Source organism: Hyla sarda, chromosome 12 (assembly GCF_029499605.1).
Source record: "Hyla sarda isolate aHylSar1 chromosome 12, aHylSar1.hap1, whole genome shotgun sequence".
Classification (NCBI taxonomy): domain Eukaryota; kingdom Metazoa; phylum Chordata; class Amphibia; order Anura; family Hylidae; genus Hyla; species Hyla sarda.
In genome coordinates this window covers 21,708,797-21,722,541 of record NC_079200.1, presented here as the reverse complement: position 1 = coordinate 21,722,541, position 13,745 = coordinate 21,708,797, and positions in this window count along the sequence as shown.

Below are 13,745 nucleotides of genomic sequence, written 5' to 3'. Positions count from 1 at the left end.
GAATTTCCGCCTGCAGTTTCAAAGAGGAATTGCAGGCGGAAATTCCGTAGTCTGAACCTAGCCTAATCCAGCAACCACGCATCTGCAAAAGGATAACCCCGATACCCAGGTGAAGGTCAAAGCCAAGCGGTAAGCACTAAAGTCCCGGGAATTCTATACAAGTCAAGTCAGTCAAGTTGGATAAGTGAGCAGCAAAAAATGGAACTTGATACAACGCTGGATCCAGAAGATGTTCATTTAAGACATAGAGCACTGTATATATGTATAAACTTTTTACTTAGGCACAAATCTACGCGTTTCTGGCCCGGAATGGGCACTTCTTCAGGACAAAGCATATCTCATAACGGATACCATCTATCCTGCCTCAGTAAAGTCAGTTTCCCCGTAACCTTGCGTCAAAGTACTTATTGCCCTGTGCCTGGCCCAGGAGAAGCTGGCCCAACCTCGGGTGGTGTACAGGTCAACCACGCCCTGGCGTCACAAAAAGGTTAATTTACGCATTACCCTCACCCGACACCACAACTTATAGTGTCCACGAACAGGATACAGGTGTGTGCCTCCGTTACCGGAGAGCGATGACTACTGGCCGGCTACCCCTGTTGGCGGGACTCCGGCATCATCCAGAAGCACATCGCCGGTGAGGCTATCGCCGCACCATCGGACCTGGAGTTCCTGGGCAGAGATCGCTACGGAAGAGTATGAAGTGAGTACTTTAGCACGGAAGAGCAAGGCAGCCGCTGTAACTATACTTCTCCCCGCCACTGCAGGTTAGCGCTCCGTCCGTGAGATCCTGACCAGGCATGGAATCGTAAGTACCACCTAGCGGAGTGTCTTCCCTTACAGGTACTCGAGCAAATGGAAACAAATATTCACAGGTCCATGTATATGTGTATATAGGTTATGTATATAGATTACCACTGTAAGGGAATAGGACCTGTGAGTAAAACGTGATTTACAGCTCTACACAGCCTGTTTGTAGGAATAGATACTGACACTAGGTACCGTATTTTTCGCCGTATAAGACGCACTTTTTCTTCCCCAAAACTGGGGGGAAAAAGTCGGTGCGTCTTATACGGCGAATACACCCCTATCGCGGAGGTCCCTGCGGCCATCAACGGCCGGGACCCGCGGCTAATACAGGACATCACCGATCGCGGTGATGCCCTGTATTAACCCTTCAGATGTGGGGATCAAAGCTGACCGCCGCGTCTGAAGGGAAAGTGACACTAACCTGGCTGTTCAGTCGAGCTGCGATTTCACCGCGGCGGTCCCGAACAGCCCGACTGAATAGCCGGGTTAGCCGGGGGGGATCTTACCTGCCTCCTCGGTGTCTTCTCCGTTCAGGAATCCCCTGTACCGCCGGCGCTCTCCTTCCTCGTCATCACGTCGTCGCGTACGTGCGTCGGCGTGCGTAACAACGTGATGGCGGCGACGGAGAGCAAGGATACCCGGCCGGCAGCAGAGACGTTCTGGAGCGACGGGGACACGGCGACAGCGATGGAGCGACATCCAGGGCGGCGGTGACGGGTCCGGAGCGGCGGGGACACGTGAGTATTACCTCCTATGCAGTGGTCTTCAATCTGCGGACCTCCAGATGTTGCAAAACTACAACTCCCAGCCGTTGGCTGTCCAGGTATGCTGGGAGTTGTAGTTTTGCAACATCTGGAGGTCCGCAGGTTGAAGACCACTATTGGGTTCAAAATCTTTATTTTTTTTAGATGTTGCCCATAAAAATTGGGTGCGTCTTATACGCCGGAGGACGAAAAATACGGTATGTTATATTGTTTTTCATTATAGGACATTGGAAGCATATGATTCCCGCCGGATTGCACTGAATAATATAACATTTGGATTGACCTAGTAACTGGCTATTTAGTTGGTCTCTCCTGAGGACGCCACGTAATCGTGGTAGAAACACGTTGAGAGCCACAAATGGTCAATAGTCTATGGTGATAATATAGATCTGAATATGGTTTTATCACCGGTAAATGTTGAGGACCGAGTTTTGGTTGCTATGGGCAACAACAAGCCCGGTGACAAGCATGACTAAACCCGGTCAGTTTTAACCATTAATAATATGATTTTTGGGTTGTTGATTTAATTTTGAGCACTAGTGTGGTGTTTTTTAGATACCCCAATAAAGGATAAGTTTTAGGCATCTCCCCACTGAACCATTTGCTTTGTGGAGTACATTTTTTAGATCATTTAATAGCTGGGATTTTATTGACCCCTTGTAGGTCGTTATGTAATACCTTGAAAGTTTACTGTTGGGCATGCTGGGATTTGTAGTTTTGCAACATCTGGAGGGCCACAGTTTGGCATAGAGTTTGCACATTCTCACCCACACCCCAAAAACATACTTTATATGGACTTTAGATTAAAAGCAATGTGGCGATCACTGTACAGCACTGCATATTATGCTCCATAAATAAAGAAAATAAATTGTTAGTGGGGTATTAGTCAGACACGGATGTCCAGGTTTGCACTAGCGAATTTTTCTACCTTGGATTTACTGTGGATTATGATCACTTTCCTACAGATGCAGTCAGAACACAAGACCTGTTTACTATGTCATTCCCAGAAGTGGAAAGTGCACCACCTTGTGGATAGTGAGAATTACTACATCCAAATGAGGAGGCAGATCGGGTCATCAGCACAGAACCTACTACAGTTCCCATACATTGTAACCGCATCCAGTAATGCTTGGAAAATTGCAAATTGTCAAAAAGAATTAAAAAAAAATCACTTTATAAATAAAAGGAATAATTGTAGGATAAATGCACTGCAAAAAAATCCACACATATTTTTACTGGCATCCCCTACTATTATCCCCTTTTTTTTTTAGTGCTTTGCATTTTATGTCTTACTCTGGACACTTTATTAGGTACACCTTACTAGTACGGGGTTGGACCCCATTTTGCCTTCATTCACTGTAATGAAGGTGTCCTAAAGCGTACACGGGGAGGACAGAAACCTCATGTGGAGCGGAAGGGCTGCAAGGTGCTGGTCACAGGATAAAATTTGGTCCATATGGACATGATGACATCACACAGTTCCTCCATATGGACATGATGACATCACACAGTTCCTCCATATGGACATGATGACATCACACAGTTCCTCCATATAGACATGAAGACATCACACAGTTCCTCCATATGGACATGATGACATCACACAGTTCCTCCATATGGACATGATGACATCACACAGTTCCTCCATATGGACATAATGACATCACACAATTCCTCCATATGGACATGATGACATCACACAGTTCCTCCATATGGACATGATGACATCACACAGTTCCTCCATATGGACATGATGACATCACACAGTTCCTCCATATGGAGATGATGACATCACTCAGTTCCTCCATATGGACATGATGACATCACTCAGTTCCTCCATAGAGACATGATGACATCACACAGTTCCTCCATATGGACATGATGACATCACACAGTTCCTCCATATGGACATGATGACATCACACAGTTCCTCCATATGGACATGATGACATCACACAGTTCCTCCATATGGACATGATGACATCACACAGTTCCTCTATATGGACATGATGACATCACACAGTTCCTCCATATAGACATGATGACATCACACAGTTCCTCCATATGGACATGATGACATCACACAGTTCCTCCATATGGACATGATGACATCACACAGTTCCTCCATATGGACATGATGACATCACACAGTTCCTCCATATGGACATGATGACATCACACAGTTCCTCCATATGGACATGATGACATCACACAGTGTCTCCATATGGACATGATGACATCACACAGTTCCTCCATATAGACATGATGATATCACGCAGTTCCTCCATATGGACATGATGACATCACACAGTTCCTCCATATGGACATGATGACATCACACAGTTCCTCCATATGGACATGATGACATCACACAGTGTCTCCATATGGACATGATGACATCACACAGTTCCTCCATATGGACATGATGACATCACACAGTTCCTCCATATAGACATGATGACATCACACAGTGTCTCCATATGGACATGATGACATCACACAGTGTCTCCATATGGACATGATGACATCACACAGTTCCTCCATATGGACATGATGACATCACACAGTTCCTCCATATAGACATGATGATATCACGCAGTTCCTCCATATGGACATGATGACAACACACAGTTCCTCCATATGGACATGATGACATCACACAGTTCCTCTATATGGACATGATGACATCACACAGTTCCTCCATATGGACATGATGACATCACACAGTTCCTCCATATGGACATGATGACATCACACAGTTCCTCCATATGGACATGATGACATCACACAGTTCCTCCATATGGACATGATGACATCACACAGTTCCTCCATATGGATATGATGACATCACACAGTTCCTCCATATGGACATGATGACATCACACAGTTCCTCCATATAGACATGATGACATCACACAGTTCCTCCATATGGACATGATGACATCACACAATTCCTCCATATGGACATGATGACATCACACAGTTCCTCCATATGGATATGATGACATCACACAGTTCCTCCATATGGACATGATGACATCACACAGTTCCTCCATATGGACATGATGACATCACACAGTTCCTCCATATGGACATGATGACATCACACAGTTCCTCCATATGGACATGATGACATCACACAGTTCCTCCATATAGACATGATGACATCACTCAGTTCCTCCATATGGACATGATGACATCACTCAGTTCCTCCATATAGACATGATGACATCACACAGTTCCTCCATATGGACATGATGACATCACACAGTTCCTCCATATGGACATGATGACATCACACAGTTCCTCCATATGGACATGATGACATCACACAGTTCCTCCATATGGACATGATGACATCACACAGTTCCTCTATATGGACATGATGACATCACACAGTTCCTCCATATGGACATGATGACATCACACAGTTCCTCCATATGGACATGATGACATCACACAGTTCCTCCATATGGACATGATGACATCACACAGTTCCTCCATATGGACATGATGACATCACACAGTTCCTCCATATGGACATGATGACATCACACAGTTCCTCCATATGGACATGATGACATCACACAGTTCCTCCATATGGACATGATGACATCACACAGTTCCTCCATATAGACATGATGATATCACGCAGTTCCTCCATATGGACATGATGACATCACACAGTTCCTCCATATGGACATGATGACATCACACAGTTCCTCCATATGGACATGATGACATCACACAGTTCCTCCATATGGACATGATGACATCACACAGTTCCTCCATATGGACATGATGACATCACACAGTTCCTCCATATAGACATGATGACATCACACAGTGTCTCCATATGGACATGATGACATCACACAGTGTCTCCATATGGACATGATGACATCACACAGTTCCTCCATATGGACATGATGACATCACACAGTTCCTCCATATAGACATGATGATATCACGCAGTTCCTCCATATGGACATGATGACATCACACAGTTCCTCCATATGGACATGATGACATCACACAGTTCCTCTATATGGACATGATGACATCACACAGTTCCTCCATATGGACATGATGACATCACACAGTTCCTCCATATGGACATGATGACATCACACAGTTCCTCCATATGGACATGATGACATCACACAGTTCCTCCATATGGACATGATGACATCACACAGTTCCTCCATATGGATATGATGACATCACACAGTTCCTCCATATGGACATGATGACATCACACAGTTCCTCCATATAGACATGATGACATCACACAGTTCCTCCATATGGACATGATGACATCACACAATTCCTCCATATGGACATGATGACATCACACAGTTCCTCCATATGGATATGATGACATCACACAGTTCCTCCATATGGACATGATGACATCACACAGTTCCTCCATATGGACATGATGACATCACACAGTTCCTCCATATGGACATGATGACATCACACAGTTCCTCCATATGGACATGATGACATCACACAGTTCCTCCGTATAGACATGATGACATCACACACTTCCTCCATATAGACATGATGACATCACACAGTTCCTCCATATGGACATGATGACATCACACAGTTCCTCCATATGGACATGATGACATCACACAGTTCCTCCATATGGACATGATGACATCACACAGTTCCTCCATATGGACATGATGACATCACACAGTTCCTCCATATGGACATGATGACATCACATAGTTCCTCTATATGGACATGATGACATCACACAGTTCCTCCATATGGACATGATGACATCACACAGTTCCTCCATATGGACATGATGACATCACACAGTTCCTCCATATGGACATGATGACATCACACAGTTCCTCCATATGGACATGATGACATCACACAGTTCCTCCATATGGACATGATGACATCACACAGTTCCTCCATATAGACATGATGATATCACGCAGTTCCTCCATATGGACATGATGACATCACACAGTTCCTCCATATGGACATGATGACATCACACAGTTCCTCCATATGGACATGATGACATCACACAGTTCCTCCATATGGACATGATGACATCACACAGTTCCTCCATATGGACATGATGACATCACACAGTTCCTCCATATAGACATGATGACATCACACAGTGTCTCCATATGGACATGATGACATCACACAGTGTCTCCATATGGACATGATGACATCACACAGTTCCTCCATATGGACATGATGACATCACACAGTTCCTCCATATAGACATGATGATATCACGCAGTTCCTCCATATGGACATGATGACATCACACAGTTCCTCCATGTGGACATGATGACATCACACAGTTCCTCTATATGGACATGATGACATCACACAGTTCCTCCATATGGACATGATGACATCACACAGTTCCTCCATATGGACATGATGACATCACACAGTTCCTCCATATGGACATGATGACATCACACAGTTCCTCCATATGGACATGATGACATCACACAGTTCCTCCATATGGATATGATGACATCACACAGTTCCTCCATATGGACATGATGACATCACACAGTTCCTCCATATAGACATGATGACATCACACAGTTCCTCCATATGGACATGATGACATCACACAATTCCTCCATATGGACATGATGACATCACACAGTTCCTCCATATGGATATGATGACATCACACAGTTCCTCCATATGGACATGATGACATCACACAGTTCCTCCATATGGACATGATGACATCACACAGTTCCTCCATATGGACATGATGACATCACACAGTTCCTCCATATGGACATGATGACATCACACAGTTCCTCCATATAGACATGATGACATCACACAGTTCCTCCATATAGACATGATGACATCACACAGTTCCTCCATATGGATATGATGACATCACACAGTTCCTCCATATAGACATGATGACATCACACAGTTCCTCCATATGGACATGATGACATCACACAGTTCCTCCATATGGACATGATGACATCACATAGTTCCTCTATATGGACATGATGACATCACACAGTTCCTCCATATGGACATGATGACATCACACAGTTCCTCCATATGGACATGATGACATCACACAGTTCCTCCATATGGACATGATGACATCACACAGTGTCTCCATATGGACTTGATGACATCACACAGTTCCTCCATATGGACATGATGACATCACACAGTTCCTCCATATGGACATGATGACATCACACAGTTCCTCCATATGGACATGATGACATCACACAGTTCCTCCATATGGACATGATGACATCACACAGTTCCTCCATATGGACATGATGACATCACACAGTTCCTCCATATAGACATGATGACATCACACAGTTCCTCTATATGGACATGATGACATCACACAGTTCCTCCATATGGACATGATGACATCACACAGTTCCTCCATATGGACATGATGACATCACACAGTTCCTCCATATGGACATGATGACATCACACAGTTCCTCCATATAGACATGATGACATCACACAGTTCCTCCATATAGACATGATGACATCACACAGTGTCTCCATATGGACATGATGACATCACACAGTGTCTCCATATGGACATGATGACATCACACAGTTCCTCCATATAGACATGATGATATCACGCAGTTCCTCCATATGGACATGATGACATCACACAGTTCCTCCATATGGACATGATGACATCACACAGTTGCTGTAGATTTGTTGGATCCATAATGAGAATCTCCGGTTCCACCACATGCCAGCGGTGTTCTATTGGATGAGATCTGGTGACTGTGGAGGCCATTGGAGTCATGTGACCTCATTGTCCTGTATGAGATGATGTCGTGTGACCTCATTGTCCTGTATGAGATGATGTCATGTGACCTCATTGTCCTGTATGAGATGAAGTCATGTGACCTCATTGTCCTGTATGAGATGATGTCATGTGACCTCATTGTCCTGTATGAGATGATGTCATGTGACCTCATTGTCCTGTATGATATGAAGTCATGTGACCTCATTGTCCTGTATGAGATGATGTCATGTGACCTCATTGTCCTGTATGAGATGATGTCATGTGACCTCATTGTCCTGTATGAGATGATGTCACGTGACCTCATTGTCCTGTATGAGATGATGTCACGTGACCTCATTGTCCTGTATGAGATGATGTCATGTGACCTCATTGTCATGTATGAGATGATGTCACGTGACCTCATTGTCCTGTATGAGATGATGTCATGTGACCTCATTGTCATGTATGAGATGATGTCACGTGACCTCATTGTCCTGTATGAGATGATGTCATGTGACCTCATTGTCATGTATGAGATGATGTCATGTGACCTCATTGTCCTGTATGAGATGATGTCATGTGACCTCATTGTCCTGTATGAGATGATGTCATGTGACATGGGGCATTATCCTGCTAGAAGTGTCATCAGAAGATGGATCCGCTTTGGTCATAAAGGGATGGACATTGGCAGCAACAATACTTAGATAGGCTCTGGTGTTTATACCAGGCTCAATTGTTACTAAGGGTACTGTTCTCAGCTGACAGGAGTGGCCCTCAGTAGGGTCTTCTGCTGCCATATCCCATCTGCTTTAAGGTTGGACATATTTTGGTATTCTGCTTACCTTGGTTGTAACAAGTGATTATTTGAGTTACTGTTGCCTTTCTGTCATCTTGAACCAGTCTGCCCATTCTCCTTTGACATCAACAAGGCACTTTCATCCACACAACTTCTGCTCACTAGATATTTTTTCTTTTTTTGGACCATTCTCTGTTAACCCTAGTGATGGCTGTGCGTGGAAATCCCAGTAGATCAGCCGTTTCAAAAATACTCAGACCGGCACATCTGGCACCAACAACCATGCATTTTAAAGTCACTTAAAGACATCTTATCCCCCTATCCCCTAGCGTGACATCACAAGGGGCATGGCCGTGATGTCACAAGCCCCGCCGCCCGCACCCAGTGTTCCAAATGAACGCCGGGTCCTGCCCAGAGATCGCGGGGGTCCCAGCTACAGGAACCCCGCAATCTCTGGGCAGCACCCAGCATCCATTTGGAACACTGGGTGCGGGCGGTCGTGACATTACGGCCATGCCCCTTGTGATGCCACGCCCTCTCAATGCAAGTCTATGGGAGGGGGCGTGGCGGCAGCCACGCCCCCTCCCATAGACTTGCAATGAAGGGGCGTGATGTGACGTCACAAGGGGTTTGGCCGTGATGTTACGACCCCCGCCGCCCGCTCCAAGCGTTCGGGACAAAATGTTCCAAACGCTGGGGTAGTGGAGTACCCCTTTAAATCACCTTCATGCCCCATTTTGATGCTCAGTTTGAACTTCAGCAAGTTGCCTTGACCACATCTGCATGCCTAAATGTATTGAGTTGCTGTCATGTGATTGTCTCTTTAGCTATTTGTGTTAACAAGCAATAAATAGGTGTACCTAATAAAATGGCCAGTAAGTGTATATACTGCCGTTATACTACCATTACACTGAATTTGCAGACATGTTGATGCTTCCTGTGCGCAGAGTATCCCACTTGATTCATGTCCTGCATGTCTCTATAAAATGAACCAGAGCAACAAACTGAAACCTTGACACAGGTAAGGGAAAGAATAGCGTCACCTCGGGTGTGTATCATATAGTCCTATATCCCAGCTGCTGCAGAACCTCATAATGCACATGTGATATCCCAGTACGTGATATGGTCCCGTACAGTACTTAGGCCCTGTCAGGTTGAGTCCCTCTGTGTCCTGGGGGCCCTCCTGCAGCGTCTCCCCCATAGTAATATATATTATGTTTAGTGTTATGTGGCAGGGCCGCCATCAGGGGGGGGGGGGGGTACAGCCAGTACTCCAGTGAGGGTCCCGAGCTCCCAGGGGGCCCGGGCCCCAGCTGCACCCCCCCTCAGCAGCCTGCAGCCCCAGTACAGAAGCAGGAGGCTGCTGTATAAAGCGGTCTCCTGCTTCCAGGGGCAAACAGAGGAGGCCCACAGCTACCAGAGACATTATTTCTTAAAACCTGTGGCATCTTATACCTGTAATAGCAGCGCAGGGGCCGACACTGCTGACTGACTGCTACAAGAGCAGAGAAGGACACCCCGCCCCTCCCCTCACACTATTGGTGGAGCAGGATCACGTGATTTGTTTTTCCTTCTCCAAGACCCTGACACTCGGTTGCCACTGGTAATTGGAAGACTTCCCATGCCTAAGGAAGGCACCCATCTATCATAGTAAGTTACTTACTGGAGAGGGGGGGGGGGGGGGAGTTTGTAATTTGGGGATTAGAAGTAGATAAATAGGCAATATCTCATGCAACAGCTGGAGGCACCTTGGTTGAAAAACAATGTGACTATTTACCTCTATCTCATTGTTTCTCAACCAGGGTGCCCTCAGCTGTGGCAAAACTACAACTCCCAGCATGTCTTTGGCTGTGTGTGCATGCTGGGAGTTGTAGTTTTGCAACAGCTGGAGGCACCCTATTTGGGAAACATTTTAATACCTATCTTTTTATTTATTTATCTATCATCTGTCTTTCTCATATCTATTTATCTATCTCTCTCTCCCCCAATAGGGCCCCTTCTCACTAAATGCCAGGACTGGTTGCGGGCCATATTTATCTATCTATGTATCTCAAATCTATCTATCTATCTATCTCATATATATATATATATATATATATATATATATATATCATATCTATTTATCTATGTATCTCAAATCTATCTATCTCATATCTATCTATCTCATATCTATCTATGTATCTCAAATCTATCTATCTATCTCATATCTATCTATCTATCTATCTCATATCTATCTAACTATCTATCAATCTCATATCTATCTATCTCATATCTATCTATGTATCTCAAATCTATCTAACTATCTATCTCATATTTATCTAACGATCTCTCAATCTCATATCTATCTATCTATCTCATATCTATCTATGTATCTATCTCAAATCTACCTATCTCATATCTATCTATCTATCTATCTATCTATCTATCTATCTCATATCTATCTATCTAACTATCTATCTCATATCTATCTATCTCATCTATCTATCTAACTATCTATCTCATATCTATCTATCTCATCTATCTATCTCATATCTATCTCTCTATCTATCTCATATCTATCTATCTCATATCTATCTATCTAACTATCTATCTCATATCTATCTAACTATCTATCAATCTCATATCTATCTATCTATCTATCTATCTATCGCATATCTATCTACCCATAATTTCAAAGTGGGGGGGGGGAGGCCTTAAGCCATGTAAGGGGCCCCATAAATTCTGATGGCAGCCCTGTACGTGTGTTATGTATAAAGGACCTTTAAGGACCTTTGAGTAGTCATATGATAATGGGTTCACATGTTGTGTTTGTTACCCAAAGAGCACCAGCTAATCAGGTGACCTGCAGCTTGACCTATGGTTTTCTGGCTCAGCCCCCCTTTATAAGAGTGGGAGCCATTACAATCCTTCTCTTAGATCCTGAGGCACAGTAACGACCAGACGTCTCAGAGCCAGTGTCCAGCACATCTGGAGGCCTCAAGCCACCTACAGCCCCATGCCTGTAAGTGAAGTCGTCTATTTCTGCTGTCACTACCTACAGTCAAGTTAAGTCTATAGTCAAGTCTATTATAGTCAGCGTGGCTGTCCTAAAGTCTGTCAAATTCACTACAAGTCCCAGCAAGCTGCGAGGTCCTTCTGTGTTACTGGCCACCTCTCTGGGATTCTGGCCTAGCTGTAAAGACTGTTTCCATCTGTCTATCTCAGTAAAGCTACCGTTAACCCTGACCTGGCCTTGGACTATTATTACCCTGCCTAACATTGGGATAGCGGTACTACCGTTCGGGTGGTTACCGGGAAAACCTACCTGGCGTCACGAACATTAAGGGGTTAATAACACCTTGCCCCTGGGCTACAACATCTGCCCCATACAATTAACCTTCGCACCCTGAGACACCTCGTGGCTTCGCCACACACACCTCAGCCTCCAAAAATCTGGTAAGGCTGGATCTGTCAGGATACGGGAAACTGCAGGGTTATTACCGCTGAGCGACAAGATAATCTGTATGGCAGAAATCTCACAACTTCCGAGCAGTAAACATCATCCCCAGAGGCTTCACAGTGACAGGGAGATTACAGCCACGTGCCATGAATATGTACAGCAGGGCCGCAGGCTGCATCGCTTACACTCAATCTATCACATAGGCGGCTTTTCCTGATAAGATGCTGAAACACGCTCTTCTTTTCTAACCTGTTTCTATTTTGTATTTCTTTCATTTTTAGTAAATTATTATGGGGGGTGGGGGGGGGGGCAGCCATCTTGACCGATCGGCTTTGAAAAGTATTCAGACATACACGTTAATACAAGCACCATGGACATAGACACAACTGGCTGGAGCTTGCCCTATTGGTGTCTATGGGAGAGTTTCTAGCCATGCTCTGTGACCTGTGCAGAGATCACTGAGCTCTGACAATCACCTCATGTGAACGGCCTGATCCCATCTTATCCGTATACTAGTGTCACATTTCACTTTCATTTTTAAGTTGATAATTGTTTATTTCCTGCAAATGATCGCATGGATAGCCATATGGCCCTCAGCGGAAATAAGGTTTCCCACCCCTGATCTACTCCACCCCTAGACATCTAATCCCCTATACAAAAGTATAGGGGATAAGATGTCTGAACGCGGGGGGATCTGGCTGCTGGGACCCCCTGCGATCTCCGGGCCAGCACCCCGTAATCCGGATGCACGGAGTGAACTCCACTCCATGTCGGATTACGAGCAACAACATCCATCACGCCCCCCTCTATAGACATTAATGGAAGGGACGTGACAACCACGGCTGCCCGCAGCCTAGCACAGCCGGTGTTCTGAACATAAATGTTAAGGTGACAGATATTGACAGATATTGCGGGGGTCCCACTGGACAGACCCGTCCATGATCAGACATCTTACCCTCTATACTTTGGATAGGGGATAAGTTGTCTAGGGGCAGAGTACCCCTATAAGATGGTCATATACATTCCACCTTAACTGTGGGATTGGGAGAAATGGCTATCTCTCTTGATTCCCTATGATGGTCCGCATGCAGGAAGGGTAAGCCATTGCCAGACAACACTGGT